This window comes from Grampus griseus, assembly GCF_964374135.1.
Source record: "Grampus griseus genome assembly, chromosome: 5".
NCBI lineage: Eukaryota > Metazoa > Chordata > Mammalia > Artiodactyla > Delphinidae > Grampus > Grampus griseus.
The window spans coordinates 70,019,269-70,042,505 of NC_138998.1; the positions used below are offsets into that span (position 1 = coordinate 70,019,269).

At 42.4% G+C, this 23,237-nt stretch overlaps 1 protein-coding gene across 5 annotated transcripts in view; it reads right to left on the reverse strand.

The window, feature by feature from the left end:
- The window catches only part of ATP13A3 (ATPase 13A3), a 79,548-nt gene extending 77,932 nt beyond the window's left edge, over positions 1–1,616 (reverse strand). For all 5 annotated transcript variants that reach the window (XR_014296832.1, XR_014296833.1, XM_082655687.1 and 2 more), the window contains exon 1: positions 1,599–1,616. The gene's annotated coding sequence lies outside the window, so the exon portion shown is untranslated. The remainder of the gene's footprint in view (positions 1–1,598) is intronic.
- Between the last annotated feature and the right edge of the window lie 21,621 nt (positions 1,617–23,237).

Below are 23,237 nucleotides of genomic sequence, written 5' to 3' on the forward strand. Positions count from 1 at the left end.
AGCAACTTAACATCTCTGAACCTCAGTTTCCCCATCTGTAAAATGGGGTTTAAATGAGACAATTCACATCATGTTTAATTCAAAGCATAGTATACAGTAAGCTTACTCAATAACTATCAGCACTGGTCAAAGTCAATAGCTAGTTAAGAAAGTCAGATCAAACTCAGGTCTGATTCCCAAGTTCATGCTTCTTCTACTACAATATTCTGTAGCAGCAAACACACATTATTATCCACATAAGAATCCATACTCGAAATACAACAGATGGGAAACTGATGTTACCTAAATGAAATAACTATTTAGGGCTAACTAAACCAACAGAAGGATTTTAGTTCCAATAACTAATAAGCAGAACCAAGTAGAAAACTCATCAGAAAATACTATTTAGACATTCAGGTTATAGAGTTTTGTTTTAACTACTGTGAAACTATTTTCCTATCTATATAGGAATTTATCCTATTTATCTCAAATCAGTTGTAAATTAAAACTTTAACAACCAAAGCTACCCCAAATAAAGCTTCCTGGTCAGCCTGGACGAAGAACTCTGCCCTCTTACTACATAATTTGAACACAGAGTCAAAGTGAAGCCTGTCAACTTTATTGCTACTTAATATTTTTATTTTTTTGTAATTGTACTACTTAGGAAATAACGCAACCAACCAATGTCAACATTCTTCCTATCCAATCCCCTGACCAAAAACAGGCTTTGCTGTTCTAATAATGTTCAAAAATCTCACTTAGCCGTCTCATCCTCATCTGCTTTAATGGTGGATAATGCAAAAACAAGGATAGCAGCAAAAGTAAACTTTCTTAACAATTATTAATAATAGGCTTACTATTTCAAGCAACTTCCAGGAACTGACTTGCCTTTAAAAAGGGTCGCTAAACCAGAATGGGATGCCCGCATACATTTATTTTGGCAACTGTAGCCTATTCAGCAAAGCAACAATCCTCCTAAGAAAAGAATACCACATATATTCCAGTGAAACAAAATTAATAAATGTGCCTTGGTACTAAAAGGCTGAATTCTAAGCAAAGGTAGAGCTTTTTTTTTTTTTTTTCTGTGGTACGCGGGCCTCTCACTGTTGTGGCCTCTCCTGTTGAGGAGCACAGGCTCCAGACGCGTAGGCTCAGCGGCCACAGCTCACGGGCCTAGCCGCTCCGCAGCATGTGGGATCTTCCCGGACCAGGGCATGAACCCGTGTCCCATGCATTGGCAGGCGTACTCTCAACCACTGCGCCACCAGGGAAGCCCCGTAGAGCATTTTTAACTAAGTAATCGCCCTTCAAAAGACAATCAAATCAGAACACCTTCACTTTAGCAACAAAGTCTTTAGAAAAGTATTCATTTTGCAATTATCTTAAACGTCCCTGCATTTCTTAGATTTTTGAAAAATTCTAACTTCCTGATTCATAGATCTAAAATAGTCATTACATACATAAACGTTCTACTCATTTCGTTTGGAATCATGTAGGAAACATAGGTTTCTGTTTCTAGGTTTACAACTCCATACCCATTCATTTTACACTAATGTAACCATTCAATACAGCTCTAAAACACTGATGAAAAAGTAGTTAATTATCTGAGTGATTCATACCTCCTATGTCCAGACACCAAGATCCAAGGATGTTTCTGTCAGATCTGTGGGAAGAGGAAATGATAAACACCTGTCACAAAAGCTTTCCAAACTGGGAAGCTCTGAATTACTACTGTCAATCCCCAGTCAGATTCCCTCCGCTCCCCCTCCTCCCGCCCCCCGCAAAAAAAAAAGAGGTCACATATCCACCAGAACCTAACTTTGCGAATGATGTGGGGAGAAGGAAAGGCTCTAAAGAGAGCGGCCATGGAGGTACTGGAGAAAGGGCCCCGGGTTTTTCTAGAGTCAAAGTGAGAGGCCTTAAGCAAGTCATAAGTCACTTTTCCTCTCTGGGCCTCACTTAGCTTAATGCGGTGACTGGCCAGGAGCTCCACTACTCCGTGGCTAAGGACAAAATGAAGATTCCTCAGTCAGCACCCGCACAAACCCATCAAGCGCCCTGCCAATACCCCTACCTTCGATCTCACCATCTCCCGTACTTTCTGAAAGGGCTGGACCACCATCTCACTCTCAAACCCAACACACTCGCCTTCCCCCCAAGCGGCGTGTCCCAACCAGGCCTTCACACCCACAACGTGGTGCCCTCCTCCGCGCCTCACCTGTCCCAGACAGACATTCCGCAGTCTTAACGCTCCTCTCCCCACCCCACACACACCTTCCCCGAGAAGTGATGCCCAATTCCGGCTCGAGGAGGCCGACCACGAGCTCACCTGGTACCCGCCACCCCCGACAATACCATTCACCTCCTCCAACCTCCCACCGGCTCCACGCCCTGCTCACCCAGCCCTCCGACGCCTCGGGGAAGCTGGGGCCACTCACCCGGCACCGCCGCGCCGTCTCCTCGGCGGCCTCCCGGCCGGAGCAGCCGAGGGGCCGCGCAGGGCCGGGGCCCACCGCTGTCGCCGCCGCCGCCGCCGCCGCCGCCGCCGCCTCGCCTCAGCCCAGCCCCATCGCCCTCGGCCGGCGCTGGCGGCCGCGGGTCGCTCGAGCTCGAGGCGCCGCCGCCGCCGCACGCTGCGGCTCGGGGTGAGGGGAGGGAGGAGCCGCGGCGGGGCCCGGGCCGAGGCGGGCGCAGGAGCGTCCGCGCTCTCCTCCTCTGCGCCCGCGGCGGCGGCGTGTAGCCGGAGCAGGGCGAGAACAAGGGCGGGCAGCAGGGGGAGGTAGGCAGGGGAGGGGGGCGTTCTGCACTCCGAAACGGCCTTCCGCCGCCACCGACGTAGCGAACCCCCCCTCCCCTCCGCGGTGGCGCCTGGATCACGCTGCGGGGAGAGCCGGCGGGCTGCGGAGGAGCGCGCGCGGCGAGCTCGGGACTCCCGAGCCGGATGTGAGGTCACGTGATTGCCTCATCCAGCGCCGAAGGCGGAGGGGCGCAGAGGGGAAGTCGGGAGGGGAGGGGCGTTGTGGGCGGGGCGAGGGGAGGCCCCGCCCACCTCCTCCCGTTTGGTCCCGTCCCCCCAGGCAGGAGGAGAAAAAAAAGGGTGAGGGAGGGCACTACGGAGGAGCCGGCTGTTGGGGAGGGGATGTTCCTAATGGAGGACTTCATTTTTTGGGCGGGAGGAGGTGGAATTTGCCATCCTGGCCCTGCAGACCAGATCATAGTCCAAATCCCCATTTTATGAACAGGGAAACTGAGTCGCAGTGAAGGGCCTAGCTTAACTTGCGCCGAGTCAAGGTCACAGAGGTAGCTTGTACTAGAATGATGGAGAGGAGGTCAGATCCTGGCTCGCAATCCAGGTACCTTTCATTCCTTAACAGCAGACTCCCCCCTCCAAAAACAAACCAAAAACTATAAATTGCATTTAACAACCTGCTAGGCTCGCCCGACCTTGGGCTGAGGACTGGAAGACGTACCCAAGAGAAAGCTCCCACGCACCCACTACACCGCCTCCAGCGGTAAGGAGTTTCTTCCGACAGCGCTGGATGCAAATTAAATACTTCCCTCCGCAGAAGATTTATCTCGGAGAAGGGCCCCGGCCGGATGAACAAATCGCGAGTTTGGTTTTCGCGACGTCCCTTCGGTGACTCGCGCGAGGAGCGCGCTCAGCCATCTGCCTCCTCGGGCTCCCGCCATCTGTCGGCCGTGAGACTACCTTGCCCGCGCCCTTAAGGCCCGGCTATCACTGTTACTGTCATTCACCTTACGGCTAACAGAACTCCCAGCTGCTGGAGCGTAAGAAAGGAGGAGACTCAACGACCTCTGGTGCACAGCACTTGGGCATATTTGCCGAGGGCAGGGAGCGTTCATGCTCCGGTTCATAGCACATGATAACACTAGGCGGGGGGCTGCCACCCTTGGTCCGTGACACGTATTGACACCTCATCTGGGGGCAGCACACATCCCCAAGTCCGCGGCACCGATGTCACCTCACCGGGAGCCAGGAACACGCTGCTCCTGGCCCGTAGGTTGTGTGGAGCTGGACGGTTTCCGCGCACTTCCTGGTACCACGTGGCATGGACTGCGCACTGGACCAGGATGGATCTACAGCTCTACTCCCCGATTCCTGGGCTCAGTCTCACCGTTTGTTTTCCCCCTCAAATGATTAAATGAGATAAGGAGCGTGGAAGCGTTGGGCAAACTCTAAGAAGCTGTCTTGGCGGCGTGGAGCCCTTAAAGCCTCCTTCCTCACCTCTCTGGGCTCCTTGGCTCGTCACTGTTTTCCCTCAGCCTTTAAACAAACTTAGGTTCTAAAAACAAAACTATCTCTCTTCCTTTCATACAGACCTCTTAAACGGTGGTCTATCCTGCTGACTGCACTTCCTCCCTTCTCAGCACTAGGCACTCAAGCTTCCCCTCTTCTCCTCCCACCCCAACACCTTTCCTCACCCTGTTAGGGCAAGAGTAACCCATGACCTTCATTTTCCCAAATCTAGCAGGCATCCTGCAGACCCTTATCTTTCTGAATCTCTCTGCTACATTTGACAGCTCAGATGACTTCCACCTCTGGAATCTCAATACTGTCTTGGTTTTCAGAAGATGTGAGAACTCTTCCAGTTCTCACATCAGTAAATAAAGCCTCTTCCTCCTTGGGTGGCACCTTAAGTGCCACTGTTGCCCGTGAATTTAAGGTTCCTTCTTCATTGTGAAAGAATTCGGAGACGATGTGGTAGGTAAAAATCAGATTTATTTAGAGAGAAACGCACTCCACAGACAGAGTGTGGGCCATCTCGGAAGGCAAGAAGCAAGAGTCCTTGAAATATGGCATGGATTTCGTAAGCGAATGAGTGGGAAGATTATTTCAACTGTTTCGGGGAAGGGATGGGGATTTCCACTTTTTGACCTTTTATGGTTGGCCTCAAAACTGTCATGGGCCTGTGGGTGTGTCATTTAGCATGGTATTACAATGAGCGTATAATGAGGCGCAAGGTCTACTGGAAGTCGAATCCTCCACCATCTTGGACCTAGTTGCTTCTCAGTAGTTTTTGTCATGTACTATGGCTATGTCATTTTTTTAAAAAGTTGTGCCCTGCCCCTTTCTATCCTGTTTTACCACCAATTGTGAGTCTGCACCTTATATGGAAGACTCCACTGCAAGCCCACAGCTCGTCTCATTCCACTCTTAGGAAATCACCTCCATCCTCACAGTTTCGATTACCAAATCAGTGATCACCAGCCCAGACCTCTTCCACAAAAGTTAGACCCAAATATCCAACTGCCTACCAGGCAGCTCTATCTAGATATCACAGGGGCGTCCCGAACTCAGCTTGTCCAAAACCGAACTCATCCTCTGCCTTCATAGCAGCTCCTCCCTCAGCTGTTGGCACCACCATCCACAGCCATCAGAATTAGAAAGTTGGGAATGAGTGTGAGTCATTCTAGATTCAGCCTCTTGTGTTATCCAATCATCCAGTCATTTCTATTTCACCTCAGTAACCCTCAAATCTCTACCTCCATTCCCACTGGCAAAAGTTCCAGCCATCCTCTCCAGCCTGAACTATTACAGCAGCCTCCTAACAGTCTCCTTCAGACAAATTCATCCTCCACGCAGCCTCCAGAGTGAACTGTCTAAAACACATACCTATCTAAAATCCTGCAGGGGTTCCCCCGTCTTCTGGCTGTTGCTTGTATCTCCAAGGAACCCAGCATGAACTTATCAATGCACTCAGGCTTTTAAAAGACCACGCAAAGCTCCAGACTTCAAAAAGCAGCCAACATCCCCAAAATAAGTCAACACACAACCAAACAAGGGAAAACTATAGGAAGAACAAGAGCAATTGAAGATTTCATAAAGTTTCCTGTTACAGATGTTTTGGGTATGGAAAGAAGAGAATTTGGACAGTGATGAGAGGAGTTGCTGAGTCACTGGGTAAAGCTTGAGCATGTTTATAGGCTGAGGGGAAAGACAAGCCAGAAAAAAGAGAAGCCCAGGATGAAGAGAAAGGGAGTGGAGCAAGCCTTGAGAAGTTCTGGAAGCCTGGCTGGCTCTTGGCCCACAATGATTCTGTGCCCACACTTCTGTTCATACTGAGCCCAGCCCTTCCCTCCTCTGATCCTACTCGCTCTTTAAGACCCAACCCCTGATCACAACCCCAAATAGGTAACAGTCCTCTTACTAAGCTCTAACTTCACTTTCCACCCTTGTTCTCAATTGTCTTCCTCTCTCACCGTCACCTTACCTTCTAGTTCACTGAAAAAAATGCAAGGCCATCAAGAGGGAACACCTGCAAGTCTACACATCAACCCACCTCTGCATCCAGTATCTCTCCCTCACTCCAGTTTTTGCAGAGGAGCAGGCAATGCCTCCTCCCGAGAGCTCTAACCCTTCATAAGTACAGTCCTGGGCCTCCCAAAGGTCACTGCTCTTGCCAACCTCCGTGGACACTTCTCAGTCTTTATCTCTCAGACCTCTCAGCAACACTTATCTCCCATTCTTGAAAGGCTTTTCTCTCAGTTTCAATAAGTCTCTTTTGGAATTGCTCCTCTGTCTTTGTCTGCGCCACCTCAGACTCTTGTGGATACTTCCTCTGTCTCACCTCTAAATGGTGCTGCTCTCCAGGGCTCAATCCAGGGCCTGTTTTTCTGTATATACAAGTCTTATTGCTTGGGTCTTTTTTTTTTTTTTTTCCATTTGTCATCTATGGACCTTACAGGAGTTGTGGATGGGCTTCAGCGGGTCTATAAATTCCTTAAACTTGAATGAAAATACTTTAAACGAAGAAGTATAGTGTCTATCAGCTTTTCAAAGACATCTGGAACCTCAAAAAAGGATGAGAGCCCTGATCCACATTCACTCCCCGTGATGACCTCAAATACCATGGCTGTAGCTATTGTCTGCATGTACATTAATAACTCACAACCGTATATATATATACCTGCAGCCCAGGTCTCACTTCAGAGTCTCTGGGCCATACGTCCATATCATCTTCACATGTCTCACCGGTACCTCATAAATTCACTTATCCAAAACCCAGCTCTTCCCCTTCTTCTCCAAACCAGCTACGTTCTCAGACTTTCTCATCAGCAAAAGACACTGTCACCCACCCAGCTGCTCAAGCCAGAAACCTGGGTATCATTCTTTCCATTCCAATATCAAATCCACTTCAAATCCTTCCACCTCTCTCCATCTCTACTTCCACTAGAATAATCCAAGCCACCTCTCAAGTTTCTCTCTCACCTGGAACTACTACCTCAGCCCCCAACTGATTTCCCCACTTTCACACTTACCACCCTCCAATCCATTCTTACACAGCAGCCAGAGTGTATTACTGTGTGTGACTCTGAGCATAGCTTCTGATAAAAGTTTTCAACTGCTTCCCATTTCACTGAGATTAAAATGTGAACTTCTTTGACCTACAAAGTCCAGGGTTAGACGCGGCCTGCCCATCACTCCCCCTTCAGTGGCATTCCTGCACCCTCACCTTCCCCCCACTCTAGATCCTTTCCTACCTCACCTCATTCCAACCACAGTAAGCCTTCTTTCAGCTCTTCAAACATGCCACACTCTTTCCTGCCCCAGGGCCTTTGCACAACCTTTTCTTTCTCTCTTTCCCTTGTTTCCTTGCCTGGCTAACTCGTACAAGTTCAGCTCATGCCTTAAATACGTGTACCTCAGTTCTTGAAAAAGGCCTTCCCTGGCTATTTATTCTTTCCTTTATTTTCTGATGACCTCCATTTATTTTCTTTATAACCATTACCACAATTTTAATTACCTGTGAGTTTATGTACATATTTAACACCTGTCTCTCCCACCTGATTTCAATTCTGTGAAGATGAGGACTGATTACAACTCAAGAATTTTTCTAGAAGGGGCTTAAAAGTAGTGGTCTTTTTGGATGAAGAAATGAGGGTTTGTCTTGCGGCTATGCTTCCATGACACTTTATATAAAACTGAAAAAGGATCAGTTGTCCATGTTTGTAAATGGGGAAAGGATTTTTGGAATTAAGGGGAAGGGACACAGGAAGCACTTCCCCTGCCTTCCCCAGAAGCCATCTTTTGGTGCAGCTACTGGCAAAGACGGAATCGGTTTGGTTTATCACTATATATCAAGCACTAGATGAAGCCTGGCATATGGTAGACTCTCAAATGTTTGTTGTCAAATGAATGAATGAATGAATGAACTTATATTCCCAAACGTCACCTCTGTTAAATGCCTTTCCTGACTCTCAGGCTAAGCATCCCTATTCTGTGCATCTTTTTTACTGCATTTGCAACCTTGAACAAGTACCTGTTTAGCGTCTGTGTCTTCCATTAGTCTATGTTGAATTTGTGTTTTTGTTTCTACAGTTCTAAGTACTTTTGTGTGTTATTTGATCATCACAACAATGCCAATACTAAAAGCAGCAGTAGTTACTATTATCTGTATTTTTAAAGAGATTTTTATTTGTATTATCTGTATTTTTTAATAGATTTTATTATCTGTATTTTTTAAACTGAGGAAGTTTACATGTATTATCTCATTTAATCTTTGGAATAATCCAGGAAGTAGGTACTATTATCATCTCAATGTTTAAAGATGAAACTGAGGAGAGCTTAAAACTCTCTTTTACAGAATAGGAAAAGATACTAAATAACTCACTCAAAGTCACAGAGCTAATAAACAACACACAGCCAGGATTCAACACAGGCAACTTGGCTCCAGGGTCAAACTCTTCATCAGTACGACCAAATGAAGCCACAGGGATCCAGCCTCTGGGATCCAAACTCTTTGGATTATCTGTTTAAACACCCAGATTCTGACTTTCTCATGAGCAGGGACCCAACTCACCCATCTCTGGATCCTTACCACTTAGTGGAGGACCGGGCTAATGATGGTCCTCAGTAACAAGTATGTCGACTAAATGAATAACAAACTGTCATTGATTTTCACAACCACCATGTCAAACTAACAATGGCATGATTAAGCTTCCCATTTTATAGAGAAGAAAAATGAGATTCACAACTTCATAAGAGGAAGTGATTTGTCTTACTGTTCTTCTGACTGACTCCAGCCCTCTTTTGTATTTCTTCCGCTGCTCCCACAGTTTAGAGGACAGTGTTCAGGAAGACTTCACCTTAGAAAAGACTAGAAAAGGGGCTTCCCTGGTGGCGCAGTGGTTAAGAATCTGCCTGCCAATGCAGGGGACACGGGTTCGAGCTCTGGTCTGGGAATATCCCACATGCCGCGGAGCTACTGAGCCTGGGCTCTAGAGCCCGCAAACCGTAACTACCAAGCCCATGCGCTGCAACTACTGAAGCCTGCGCGCCTAGAGCCTGTGCTCCGCAGCAAGAGAAGCCACCACGATGAGACACCTGCACACCACAATGAAGAGCAGCCCCCGCTCACCACAACTAGAAGAAAACCTGTGCACAGCAACAAAGACCCAACACAGCCAAAAAAAAAAAAAGTAAAAAAAAAAATTTAGAAGACTAAAAACAAAATGCCACAGCACTCACTGCCTTTCCTATAAAAAGTGACCATTAAAAGTACTTTATGATGTTTGCCTAACAAGCTCTCTCTTTCCCTTAGCCCCTCTTAGGTCGTTTTGTCCCTATTTAGCTTGAACCACACAGGCCTCTGTGTGTGTGTGTGTGTGTGTGTGTGTGTGCATGCACACGAGTGTGTTGGAACAGGAATAAGAAGAGAGCTGTGAATCAGATGTATAGAAATCAGAGTCCAGGGGCCACCACTGACTCGTTTCTGTTGCTAAACAAAGCATGTAATCTTTTCTGTCTCTGCCACGAGACAGAAAGCCAGGGATGCGCATTCTTCTCAGGCCATGGTACACTAGGATATGGTGGGTCACATGCCGCTGAATATTGTTTACAAACTCGCTTAGATCATAGGACCCCTGCTTGGAGGGGTGCTCACTGCTGGCATGTAGCCACTCATGTGCTAGTGCTCCAGGCCTCCTGGAGGAAAAAAGCCCTGATTTGGAGCACCTGCCAGTTTCATGGTGTAAATACTCCCACCACGGCCATTTTCAAGCTACCAACAGTTTATACAGCTCACAGATTCCTGAAAATTTAGCAATCTGCTCTAATGAGCCAACACAAATCAGCTCCAGCACACTACTGCCTATAGGGCCTCCTCCTGTGGACAGGGAGAGGAGAAATGCAAGCAGCTCTTTAAATGACGGTTTTAGGGACAAAGCCTGCCCCCTTAGGCTGTTCCCAGGATTTCTCTGTGTTTAGAGGTAATGATTTCACCTCTGATGAGAAAAGAACAATTGTACTGGAGATGGGAAAACTAGGTTCCAGTCTTAGCCTTCTTAGAAGTAACATATTTATTTCTTCAAATTTCAGTTTTAATAGGAATAATATTACCTACTTCACAGGATGGTTAATTATCTAACAAACACTTGTATAACACTTACTATCTGCTAGGCACTGTTTAAGTACTTTACACATTTACTTATTTAATCTTTATAACAACACTGTGGTGTAAGTACTATTATCAATTTAGAGATGCGAAAAGAGCAAAGCACAGAGAGGTTAATTAAGTTCTTTAAGGTCACACAGCTAGCAAGTAATAGTGCCAGGATTTGAACCTGACTCCAAAGTCTGTACTTTTACCCTTTAGGGCCCCAAGTCAAAGCCAGCTGCCTGATTTTAAAAATAGAGTTTTATTGGAACACAGCCATACTCATTCATTTACATATTGTCTATGGCTGCTTTTGTGTTACAACAGCAGAGTTGAGTAGTTGTGACAGAGACCATATGACCCACAAAGCCCCAGATATTTATAATATCTGGCCCTTTACAGAAAAAGTTGGCTGATCCCTACTCTGTGGTATCCTGCCTCTTTATTCGGGGAGAGGCAATGGTTATTATTGAGCCTAGTAGTTCCCAGGGTCAAGCTGGTTCTGAAATTGTGTTCTTGGCCAATAAGACAAGTGAAAAGTAATGTCAAGATTGTAACTGTACCCTGACATTTGTACTATAACAATTTTCTCAGTGAAACAGCATTAAGGTATAAACTTCAGTAACAAATGATCCATGAAAACAAGTATTAGTAGAAACATATACCTGATGTCATGGGATCCCAACATCTCAGGGTTGGAATTAATTCAGAGATTGTTCATCGCAACCTTGACTCTCCACTTGGGGCTATTGTGTTGGGTTTCTGCAGTTAATGCCGTAAATCCTTCCTGATCATCCTTTGAGTCCTGAAAGATGATTTCCCTATACTGTATATAGTCATAGGCTTTTTGTACAACAGAGCAAAGGCACCTCCTTCATGGGGCTTAGGCACCAGGCTCACATCTCCACACCTGTCAGTCTGTCTCCGAGGCAGCTCCTCCACGTGGCTGTTCCAGATGCCAAGCAGAGAAACACCTGTAGGCCTGTCATTCACTGGCCTCTTAGATAATCTTTAAAAACCTCCCCTGACCTTTGCAGCTACTTCCTGTGAGCCTCTCAGGGACTGCTAGTCACTTGTGACCTATTTTCAGTGCTGGCAGTTTTGGCTTCTAGAGCAAACAAGGAACAAGCCCAGCTATAGGTGATTGTTTCCTTTAGGCTCCCGGCAACAAAAAAGAATTGCTCGGTAATGGTGAAAGGATTGCAGGCCAGTAGGTGGGTATGATTGTCTCACTCAAGTCGACAGATGTTCATCCCACTATAAACTACGGGTCCATATCTCAAGATCTCCAGGAGGTTGTTTGTTATCGTCTGTTTGCTGAAGGCTGTTGCTTCTTTATAGTAATAAAGAAAAAGAACCCATTTGTTCTTCTTGTTTTGTTTTTGTCAAAGAAAAAATGCCTCACCAAAATTGGCAAATTAAGGCAATACTGATTGAGCTACTGTATGGAAGTCCCATTACCAAAGAATTTCTTTCAGAAACGTTTCAAAAGTAAGTTGATCCAAAATACACCTCCACCATGAGGTTACCTGTAATCTAATCCAGTCTAGAAAGCAGAGTCCAAACAGCTCAAGGTTCGGCAAATTGCACAACAGCTGCAGGCACAAAATGAAATAGAACCAGGTGTTCAAGTGGAGAACAACAGAAACGTCTCACTATTTGCACATTGTTCTTTGTCACTGGACTCTTCAAATACACTTAAATAGTTCATATTGCTCACAAAGAAAGCCAAAGTGAAACCTCTTGGGGCTTTACTAAAAATTCCCTTTATAATTTTTTTAAGCTTATGTGATTTTTTTAGGGTACATCTAAATACACTTATGAACTTAGTTTCATTTTTAAAATATAATTTTATTTGTTAAAGAAGTCTCAGGACCCTAAAGATCTCAAATATCCCTTCAAGAGGTACCTCATAGCTCCTCTGAAATACCTGATTTTATCTCTTCATTAGAAATTATGTGTTCCTACAATTAAAATTCATGCTCAGTGCCATGCTCCTTCATACCAATTCAAATATTCATGGACTAATTACAAGGTCCAAGAGAGAAGGTATAGTTCACCTTTTTATCCTCCACATGTGGATGCTGTAGCAGGTGGTCAATATTGTTACGGTTGCTATGTAACCTCCACGAAGACAGGCATTTTCTCTATTTTATTCATTCCTATAGTCCCAGCAACTAGAACAATAAACATTAGGTAGTAACCACTCAATAAATTTTGAATAAATTAGTCTACAGCCTTAATAAATGTAGTATAAGGAGGTTTAGAATTTTTAACTTTTTTCCATTAAATTTGGTCCTCCTTGTAAGAGTCAGTGATCAATCAGAGAAGCAGGATCAGCAGGATATATCTATTAAGAGGTTTAGTTCAAAGAACTGGCCTACATGATTGTGGAGGCTGACTAGGCAAGGCTGAAATCCATAGGGCAGACCATCAGGAAAGGTCGGCTGGAACACTCAGGTGGGTTTCTTCTTCTCCAGGAAAGAGTCAGCCCTGCTCTTAAGACCTGTCAGCTGATTGAACCAATTGATTGTCTAGGATAATCTCCCTTATTTAAAGTCAACTGATTAAGGACTTTAATCATATCTACAAAATACCTTCACAGCAACAGCTAGATCAGTGTTTGACTGAATAACTGGTCTAGCCAAGTTGACACATAGAAAAGACCATCACATCCCTCAGATACCTATCTTGGAACTTTGGAAGTGGCTCCTTCCATATCTATATTTATTTCCTTTTCTTATTTCCTATAAGAAGGAACAACAAAAAAGTATTCCTTTATGTATCAAGTTTTTTAAGAAATGTTCACATCCTCTGCCCAAGATATCTCAATCATAGAAACCTAATAACATTACCTAGGTGCCAAGAAAGGATTAACATCCTAAAGGGATGTTAATCTCTAAAGAAACCTAAACTTGAGTAAATTGTTCAAAGTCAAATAGCTGGGTAAATTAAAGGACCAGCATGCCCCTCCAAAGCCATTTCTCCTCTATTAATGTATATAAGTATTTGAAACAGAGAAAATGCTTACACAGAAATGGTCACTCAGATATCATTTATAATGGGGGAAAAGGGAGGAAGAAAAAACTTAAAGCCCAAAGATGGTCAGCAAAATGAGAATGTAGTTTATAACACATTATGCAAACATTTAATAGTATATTTACCAAGGAGAAAATAATAAAGATTAGAGTGACAATAAATTGAAAAGAGAATAAGAAAGCATTACAGAAAACTGATGTCCCAAAACTTGATTCTTGGAAAATTTTGACAACGTTGACAAATCTTTATCCAGATAATCAAGAATAAAAGAGGGAAGACTCAAATTACCAAAGTCAAGAATAAAAGAGAGGACACCATTACCTACATTACAGAAATTAAAAGATTTATAAAGGAATACTATGAATAATTGTATGCCAACACATTAGATACCTAGACAAAATGGATACATTTCCAGAAAGATGCAAAGTATCAAAACTGACTCAAGCAGAAATAGAAATCTATATAGACCTATAACAAGTAAAGAAATTGAGTTAGTAATTTTTAAAAGTTCCCTCAAAGAAAAGCCTAGGACCAGATAGATGACTTCACCGATGAACTCTACAAACATTTAAAGAAGAGTACCAATTCTTCACAAATTCTTCCAAAAAATAAAATAGGAGGGAATATTTCCCAACTCAGTCTATGAGGCCAGTATGAACCTGATAATCAAAACTAGACAAAGACAATGCAAAAAAACTACAGACCAATATCCCTTATAACTATAGACACAAGTATCCTTAACAAACTAGAAAACCAAGTCCAGTAACATGTAAAAAGTGTTTTATACCATAACCAAGTGGGATTTATCCCAGGAATGTAAAGGTTGATCTCACATATGAAAATCAATAAATGCAATACACTATGTTAAAAGAATAAAGAACAAAAACCACATGATCGTCTCAATAGATGCAGAAGTATTTGACAAAATTCAATATCTTTTCAGGATAAAAAACATTCATGCCAAAGTTCATAGCAGCATTATTCATAATAACCAAAAAGTGAATAAGTGTATCCATATCATGGAATATTGATTGGCAATACAAAGAATGAAATATCAACACATGTGACAACATGGATGAACCTTGAAAACATTATGCTAAGTAAAAGAAGGCAGTCACAAAAGGCCACATCTTGTATGATTCCATTTATATGAAATTTCCAGAATAAGCAAATCCACAGAGACAGAAAGTAGACTAGTGTTTGCCAGGGATGGGGGAAGGAGGTTCAGGGGGATGAAGAGGGAGTAACTGCTAATGAGTACAGTGTTTCCTTTTGGGCTAATGAAAATATTCTGAAATTAGACAGCGGTGATGGTTGTACAACTCAGTGAAAATACCATAAGACACTGACTTCTATGCTTTAAAAAGGTGATTTTTATGGTACGTGAATAATATCTCAATAAAGTTATTTTTTAAAATAGTATATTTACAAAGTGTTTTTAAAAACATAATAAGGGCTCCAGGCCATGGTTCAGTTGTGCCTTTACTTAAACCTTATATTCCTCCAGGTACCATAATCCAATTCTTTAATCAAATTAGACCATCAGAAGGCTCCAAATGGAATCATATTAATCCAGTGCCTCACAGAATCACCCTAAAGGCATTTCATCTGAATATTTTCCCTATAGCTTTTATCTAAGTCGTTAAAATAAATAGCCATATGGAACTTACTTCTGCATTTTTTGCATGAGTACTGAGACTATTGCCCATCCCATCATCAGGTCACTCATTGCTCCCTGTATTATAAAACACTTTTTGAAAATTATATTTTATAATTTATTTTAGGAAAATCAATGTCCTTTAGGAGTTACCCTTTTTAATAATCAAAATTATACAACTGATTGTGATTTCTTTTTAGTCTTGGAGGAAGCTCAGTTGAACTGTAGCAATTATGTTAACTGAAATGATTAACATATTTGCATCTCCATTTTTTTCTTTCTGTTTTTCTTCTTCTGTTCATAATTCGCTATTTCGTGGCATGGAATTTCAAATTCCCAATACTTATTTGAAGGATTGGTCTAGGATTTTGGACTAAGGTTCAATATTTAATTGTGCCTTATATGAAATCAAGGTTTCTCTATATTGGCACTATTGACATTTTGAGCAGGATAATTCTTTGGCTGGGGGGTGAGGGGGACAGTCCTGTTTATTGTAGGATATTCAGCAGCATCTTGGCCTCCACCCACTAAACACCAGTAACTGCTCCCCAGTTAAACAACCAAAAGTGTATTCAGACATTGCCAAATATCCCCTGGAGGGCAACATTTCCCCTGATTAAGAACCACTGTCTTAAATCATCTTGAAAAACTGACCCCCACCACACTTTCTAGTCACTCTTGAGAAATATCAAAAATTCATTACTCTAGATGGATAGGTGGGTAGGTAGGTAGGTAGGTAGGTAGATAGATGATGATAGACAGATAGAGATAGATAGATAGATAGATAGATAGATAGATAGATAGATAGATAAATAGATATAGATAGATAGATAATAGATAGATGATAGATTGATTGATTCATACTTTGCTCACTTACTTGAGATGAATCAAGGATGTCTGTGAACTAGATGTCAGTCCCTGAAGCAGAGCTGCTTCCACATAGATCTTCTTATTTCACTAAAAAAAGACTTTTCTGATCTTTCATTTGAAACCAACAATCCATTAAAAAGAAACTTATTCTAAATTTTAGATGAGAAAACTGAGAAAGGGATATGATCAACTTCAGGGCTAAACTCCAAATTCAGTGCTCTTCCTCTTACTGCCAGGGAAATCTTCCTCTCTCTCTCCCTCTCTGTCTGTATATAACCATGCATCCCTCCCTAGGTGGGTAAAGGATAGGAATGAGTCCTATAAGGCTAAAGATGATCTTTTAAAGTACCAGCAACTTAAAATGGTGTTTAATATTTATCATTTTTGGCTGCATTGGGTCTTAATTGTGGCTCAGGGGCTTAGTTGACCCGCAGCATGTGGGCTCTTAGTTCTCCCACCAGGGACCGAACCCACATCCCCTTCATTGGAAGGCGGACTCTTTACCACTGGACTATGAGGGAAGTCCCCCAAATGGTGTTTAATCCAGTCAATACCCAGAAAATGGATCACCACTTCCCAGATTACACTGTACTTTCATCTAATTAAAACTCACAAATTTCCATTAGATCTAACTTCCAGTTTACAGGGAATGCAGGGGATAGAGGAGTGAGTTAGACACTAGTAGTACTTTAATCTAATTAAAACTCACAAATTTCCATTAGATCTAACTTCCAGTTTACAGGGAATGCAGGGGATAGAGGAATGAGTTAGACACTAGTAGGAAACAATCAATCAAACCCAAAAGTGGGAGCATTCTGTAAGACAACTGGTCTGAACTCTTCCAAAATGTCAATGTCTTGAAAATAAACAATCAGAAAACAAAACCATGGATAGACTATTTTAGAATAAAACAGACCAGCACATCATAACAATCAAATGCAATGTATGAACCTTGATTGGAATCCTGGTAGTATGTAAAAGGATTCTTAGAAAGAAGGGAATTTTGAATTTAGATTTCATCAGTTTTAGTTTTCTGAGATGTGATATAATAGGAGATTATTTTTGAAGATAAAGTGCCATGATGTCTGCATCTTTCAAATGGGTTGACAACAACAAAACAACAAAGATAAATATATATACAGATAGATAGATAAAATAAATATAGTAAAATATTAACATTTTTAAAAGTTTAGAAGGTGGAGTCAAGATGGCAGTGTGGGAAGACGCAACGTTCATGTCTCCCCACAACTAGGGCACATGCCAGATGCTGGTGGGGACCCTTGATGCCCAAGAAGATGGAAGGAACCCCCAAGCAAACTGCCTACAAACCCCAGCATTGGAAGCCTCAGGCCAAACAACCAGTAAGACAGGAACACAATACCACTCACCAAAAAATAAATAATAATAATGAGACAGCAAAAAAATATGTCACAGAAGAAGGAGCAAGGTAAAATCCTACAAGACCAAACAAATGAAGAGGGAATAGGCAAGCTACCTGAAAAAGAATTCAGAGTAATGATAGTAAAGATGACCCAGAATCTCGGAAATAGAATGGAGGCATGGATAGAGAAAATACAAGAAATGTTTAAAAAAGATCTAGAAGAACTAAAGAACAAACAAACAGAGATGAACAACACAATAACTGAAATGAAAAATACACTAGAAGGAATCAATAACATAATAACTGAGGCAGAAGGACGAATAAGTGAGCTGGAAGACAGAATGGTGGAAATAAACTGCTGAGGAGCAGAACAAAGAAAAGGAATGAAAAGAATTGAAGACAATCTTGGAGACCTCTGGAACTACACTAAATGTACCAACATTTGAATTATAGGGGTCCCAGAAGGAGAAGAGAAAAAGAAAGGGGCTGAGACAATATTTGAAGAGATTATAGTGGAAAACTTCCCTAACATGGGAAAGGAAATAGTCAATCAAGTCCAGGAAGCACAGAGAGTCCCAAACAGGATAAATCCAAGGAGAAACACACCAAGACACATATTAATCAAACTAACAAAAATTAAAGTCAAAGAAAAAATATTAAAAGCAGCAAGCGAAAAACAAAAAATAAAATACAAAGGAACCCCATGAGGTTATCAGCTGATTTTTCAGCAGAAACTCTGCAGGCCAGAAGGGAGTAGCAGGATATACTTAAAGTGATGAAAGGGAAAAACCTAAAACCAAGATTACTCTACCCAGCAAGGATCTCATTCAGATTCAATGGAGAAATCAAAAGCTTTTCAGACAAGCAAAAGTTAAGAGAATTCAGCACCACCAAACCAGCTTTACAACAAATGCTAAAGAAACTTCTCCAGGCGGGAAACACAAGAGAAGAAAAAGACTCACGAAAACAAGCCCAGGGGCTTCGCTGGTGGCGCAGTGGTTGAGAGTCCGCCTGCCGATGCAGGGGACACGGGTTCGTGCCCTGGTCCGGGAAGATCTCACATGCCGCGGAGCGGCTGGGCCCCGTGAGCCATGGCTGCTGAGCCTGCGCGTCCAGAGCCTGTGCTCCGCAACAGAAGAGGCCACAGCATTGAAAGGCCCATGTACCGCAAAAAAAGGAAAAAAAAAAAAACAAGCCCAAAACAATTAAGAAAATGTTAATAGGAACATACATATCGATAATATGTATAGATAAATGCCCCAACCAAAAGACACAGACTGGCTGAATGGATACAAAAACAGGACCCATATATATGCTGTCTACAAGAGACCCACTTCAGACTAGGGACACATACAGACTGAAATTGAAGAGGTGGAAAAAGATATTCCATGCAAATGGAAATCAAAAGAAAGCTGGAGGGCTTCCCTGGTGGTGCAGTGGTTGAGAGTCCGCCTGCCAATGCAGGGGATACGGGTTCGTGCCCCAGTCCGGGAGGATCCCACATGCCGTGGAGCGGCTGGGCCCGTGAGCCATGGCCACTGAGCCTGCGCATCTGGAGCCTGTGCTCCACAACGGGAGAGGCCACAGCAGTGAGAGGCCCGCGTACCGCAAAAAAAAAAAAAAAAGAGAAAGCTGGAGTAGCAATACTCATATCAGATAAAATAAACTTTAAAATAAATACTGTTACAAGAGCTAAGGAAGGACACAACATAATGATCAAGGGATCAATCCAAGAAGAAGATATAACAATTATAAATGTTTATGCACCCAACATAGGAGCACCTTAATACATAAGGCAAATGCTAACAAACATGAAAGGGGAAATTGACAGTAACACAATAATAGTAGGAGACTTTAACACCCCACTTACACCAATGGACAGATCATCCAAACAGAAAACAAATAAGGAAACACAAGCTTTAAATGACACAATAGACCAGATAGATTTAATTGGTATTTATAGAACATTCCACCCAAAAGTGGCAGAATACACTTTCTTCTCAACTGCACACAGAACATTCTCCAGGATAGATCACATCATGGGTCACAAATCAAGCCTCAGAAAATTTAACAACATTGAAATCATATCAAGCATCTTTTCTGACCACAATGCTATGAGATTGGAAATCAATTACAGGAAAAAAAACCTGTAAAAAACACAAGTACATGGAGGCTAAATAGTGCGCTACTAAATAACCAAGAGGTCACTGAAGAAATCAAAACATATATAGAAACAAATGACAATGAAAACATGACCCAAAACCTATGGGACACAGCAAAAGCAGTTCTAAGAGGGAAGTTTACAGCAATTCAATCTCACCTCAAGAAACAAGAAAAATCTCAAATAAACAATCTAACCCTACGCCTAAAGCAACTAGAGAAAGAAGAACAAAGAAAACCCAAAGTCAGTAGAAGGAAAGAAATCATAAAGATCAAGCAGAAATGAATGAAATAGAAACGAAGAAAACAGTAGCAAAGATCAATAAAACTAAAAGCTGGTTCTTTGAGAAGAGAAACAAAATTGATAAACCCTTAGCCAGACTCATCAAGAAAAAAAGGGAGAAGACTCAAATCAACAGAATTAGAAATGAAAAAGGAGAAGTAACAACTGACATGCAGAAATACAAAGGATCATGAGAGATTACTACAGGAAACTATATGCCAATAAAATGGACAACCTGGAAGAAACGGACAAATTCTTAGAAAAGCACGACCTTCCGAGACTGAATCAGGAAGAAGTAGAAAACATAAACAGACCAATCACAAGCACTGAAATAGAACTGTGATTAAAAATCTTCCAACATGGGCTTCCCTGGTGGCTCAGCGGTTAAGAATCTGCCTGCCAATGCAGGGGACATGGGTTCAAGCCCTGATTGGGGAAGATCCCACATGCCACAAAGCAACTAGGCTCATGTGCCACAACTAGGACTTAATTTCAGCTTAAAGGGAACCACAAAGAAGGAAATAAGTAGGAAAGGTGAAGGAGGGAGGTTATACCGGATGTTTTTGTTATTTGAAAGGTGAGATTTGATGAAATATATGAACGGACATATGACCAGAAGCCCTGTCCTGGTTTGCACAATGTCAGTTAGCACTGCTCCGTACGTGGAACAGATTAGCAACATCTTTTCCTGCCTGAGGGTTTACATGTTGCAATTCTCTTGTAATAAGTTCCTAAATATTTAATGCTTGAATGACTTCCTAATAGGGTGTTGATTTACTACATCACAGGCATAATTAAGAAGCATCTATTCAGGTCTGACGGGATTAAGTTTAAAGCCCCAAAGCTTAGCTTTCAGAGCCAAGCAAATAAGAAAGCAGCATGGGCACGACAGAGAGAAACATTTACACACATGCTAACACTGGCAGCTGTGTTTTTCTAAGATCCCACCTTTGCTTCGGGCCCACTGAGTTTTCTCCTGTTTTGAGTGTGTGAGTGAAGCTAAGATGAACCCAGAGTGCTGAGCTCACAGTGGGGTTCTACGGTAAGTGCCACAAATAGTCACTCTGCTGTTTTTAAGCTTCAGAAGGAAACCTTGACCTAGTATTTATGAGAGAGGTCCACTCCCATCTACAAGTGTGGATGTAGATATTCATTATTAAATTTCACCAGAAACTGAGGCTAAACTTCAGAGAGCAAAAAGTGTTAGCTGTGGCAACTAGACACTCCATGTGTTTTGCTAGTAACTTTTCATTGTAAACACTCCTGTGTTATCTTACCATGACATCAAGTTTTAGATGAACAAAGTGACTGACTGGTAAGGGATTTTGAAGAAATCTGACAAAATATAGTCAGGTTTTCTTTCTCCACCCTCAGCATGTCGCACATCTGGGCCTTTCAGAAAGTTTTCCCAAATCACAAAACCCTTCTCTGCTCTGTGGACCCATTTTATCCCTTTTTTGGATGCAAGGTTACTTGAATCATTACTGGCCTCCATTCATAGTGAAAACTGTCATCTCTGCTCACATATTTCTGGATTGCCAGACATAAGAAAAAGAAGTTTAATGAGAGTTTCCTTAAAAACAACAACAAAAAACTTTCATTTTTGTGGTTGTTACTGCCATCATGCATTGAAGAATTATTTAGTGAATGACTAAATGTTTAGTGTTTAATACGATATGCCAAGCACCAGAGAAACCTTAGTACAAAAACGCTGCTCCGGTTGCAAGGAGTATATAATCTTGACTAGTAAAACGGTGGAATAAGAAACCAGAAAACTGAAATACAGGAGAGTTGCAACAAAGGAGGTAAGTACAGATTGACTTTCAATAGGAAATACCAGGAGTGCAAATTTCCAAAATAGGAAGCAAGAACTAAGGCAAATATCCATAACGCCACTACCCAGGTGAGGCACTAGGAATATTTTGCATAATTCCTTTGAGTTGCCTTTGATTCATTTTAATATAGTTGTGCCCATCCTGAAGGTAGAATCTCTTATCCTACCTTTTTTTCACTTACTATAAGAACATAAGCATTTCTCCCACATTATTAAAAATTGGTTGTAAGCATTGTTTTAGTCATATGAATGTAATTTGTGTATCCTGTTCCTCATTGTTCCTCATTTACATTGCATATTGTTTTCATTCAGAGGAATTAATTCATTCTGCATTTATTGAACCCTTGGCATTCAGGAGTCAAGCACTGGGCTTGGTTTGAAGATATAAAAGTGAGTAAGTCTAGACTTCCAGGAACTCAAAATGTGGAAGAAAAATGACTGGGAAGCACACATATACAATTAAAGTAAGATGACAAGAGGAGGCACGAGGAGTGCCATTAACCCAAAGGGGAAAGGACCTACAAGTACCACAGACTGGGTGGCTCAAACAACAGAAACGTATTTTCTCACAGTTCTGGAGGCTAAAAATCCAAGATGAAGGTGTCAGTAGCTTTGGTTCCTTCTGCGGCCTCTCCTTACCTTGCATTTGGTGGCCTTCTCACTGTGTCCTCATGTGACCTTTCGTCTGTGTGTGTGCACCCCTGGTGTCCGTACGTCCAAATTTCCTCTTCTTATAAGGACACCGGTCAGATTGAGTCATCATACCCATACAGTCTCGTTTTAACTGAATCACCTCTTTAAAGGCCCTATCTCCAAACACAGTCACAGTCTGAGGCTTTGAGTGGGGTCAGGGCCTTAACACAGGAATTTTAAAGAGACACAATTTAGCCCCAAAAATTTAGCGACAAGAAAATGCTGGAAGGAGGTGACCCTTAGCTCATTCTAGAAGTGTGATAAAGAATAAAAAGTGAAAGGAGATAGAAATATTTTATATATATAAAGTAGGGATGTGAAAAAAAATGCAGCAAGTTCAGAGGAACTACAAGTATTTCAGTATGACTGGTGCAGAGAGTGGAGAGAGAAATAAGGAGAACAGAGGCAATTATAAATAATTCTGGAGTGTATAAAGCTTTGTCCATATTTCACTGAGACTATTTAACAGTGATTATTTCACTGAGATTGACTCCAGTGGAATGACTTAGCCAAAGGATGGGTTCTCGCCACACCATGCCCTACTTTCCCCATGGTTTCTCTGTTGATACTTAGCCAATAATTGAAGTCTCCTGCGGGTGCTGCTTAAAAACAGAGTGCCCCCCCCCCCCCCGCCAGGCCTCTCCCTAGAGATCAGGCACTTGTCTCAGGGTGGTCACCAGCAGTCTTCAGCAGCCTGCCATCTCTCCAGGGGGCCATGGATATACTTCTAGTCACTTCTCTTTTAGGTTTCACTATGGTCTCTCCAAACTTGCATGGAAGATGCAGCCTCCTAGGTCTCCAGTTCACCCTCAGAAGCATTGAGCATTCTATTGGGCACAAACAAGGAATTAAACACCATGGGTTCCATTTCTTAGTGCTATCTCTCTTGAGCTAGATTATCAATTACTTGCATGTCTCATCTCCTTAAATCCTCACAGCCTGGC